The following is a 1,558-nucleotide window of genomic DNA, read 5'->3' on the forward strand; positions in this document are numbered from 1 at the left end:
ACACACACACACACACACACACACATTCATTCGTTTGGTTTTTTTAAAACTCATTTTCATGCCGGAGAGGTTCAACGACAACGTCTATAAATAAACACTTATTGTTCCAATGCTTCATCATTTCTCATCAAATGTCCCCACATTACCCAAATGTTATGAAGTGCATTATTTTGTAAGTCTACATGTTATTTGTTGCTTGTAATAATGGCCAACATAGGCATGTTTTTGACTGCTGTGAAATAGTACAGAATGTTAAGATGATCTTTTATAAATCTACTTCTGTGGTGTTGCGGTATATTGCACGCAGGAGACCCGAGTTCGATCCCCGAGAGGGGAGAAATTTCTGTCAAGTATCTCGGTCTTTCTGCTTGAATGTTGTATTCCTCTCAGCCCCGGTGCCCGTTTCCTGAAAAATCTAAATTAAATTATGTCGATGGAAGTGTTTAAATAACACCACTTACTTGAAAAAATATATAGAGATCTCTTATAAAAAGACTTTTTCTATGAAATGCTTTCCTAGATTTATTGTATCAATATGCCTGACAGAAGAGTTGACGGATTTATTTTGTGGTTTTGGTCTCATGTAAATGTAAGCCGACCTGCGCAAATTAGGTGTGCATCGGGGAATCTCAGACAAGCACTTTCTCTAATTTCCATTACCACCATGATTATTTTATTGGGCCTATTTTCTTGTTTATGCGTTCTTGGTAAAATGTAAATAGTACGCCAATTATAACAAATTGCTTCCCCAGAATTACAATGTTCTACCTGGAATTTTTTGGCCGTTTTGAGTTACTAAGACCATGAGACCAGAAATCAAATGCTGTATTTGCTCTATCAAAACCGTAAGATTATTCTGAGTTGTCAAGATACTCAAACAATTGTATTCGAAAACGATTGTCATTTTGTGAAACTCAACAATTTTACGTCAAATTTCTCAAAACTAGGTACCGAGCAGAAAGAACTTTGTAATTCTAAGGTGGTGAAATTTGTACCCATATTATGATATCCGTACTCCTGCTTATTTCACTCTTCTTGTAACCATCAATAACCATAATTAATGAGCAGTTGGACAGCTCATCAAGTGTACCGTACTGGAATGTTTCATGTGCCCTTTAGGGAAATAAGCATAAGCTTATTCTTTATGCTATAACCCGTGCACACTGTCACACTGCCAATCGGATTCATTATGTACCAAAATGGTCAACTTGTGCCCCACCCATGAAGGAGAATTTGGGCGGCCCTAACTAGATCCGATGGTTTCGATTGGCAGTGTGCGCAGCGATAATTAATAGAAAAGAAAACAACGTGGAAAAATGGGAGCCGGGGATCTAAAGGGTGTCGGGGAAGGAGAAGAACAGAAAGGGGCTGGGGATGGAATGGGGGTGATTAGGAATGAAAAACAAATGATATAAAACAATAAATAAATAATCACCTAGCCTTTCACGCTCACACTAAGATAACTATGTCAAAATGTCTTCCCAGTTTCACCGATTTGTGGAAACACGTGTGTGTGTGTGTGTGTGTGTGTGTGTGTGTGTGTGTGTGTGTGTGTGTG

Source organism: Aplysia californica, unplaced genomic scaffold, assembly GCF_000002075.1.
Source record: "Aplysia californica isolate F4 #8 unplaced genomic scaffold, AplCal3.0 scaffold00021, whole genome shotgun sequence".
NCBI classification, from domain to species: domain Eukaryota; kingdom Metazoa; phylum Mollusca; class Gastropoda; order Aplysiida; family Aplysiidae; genus Aplysia; species Aplysia californica.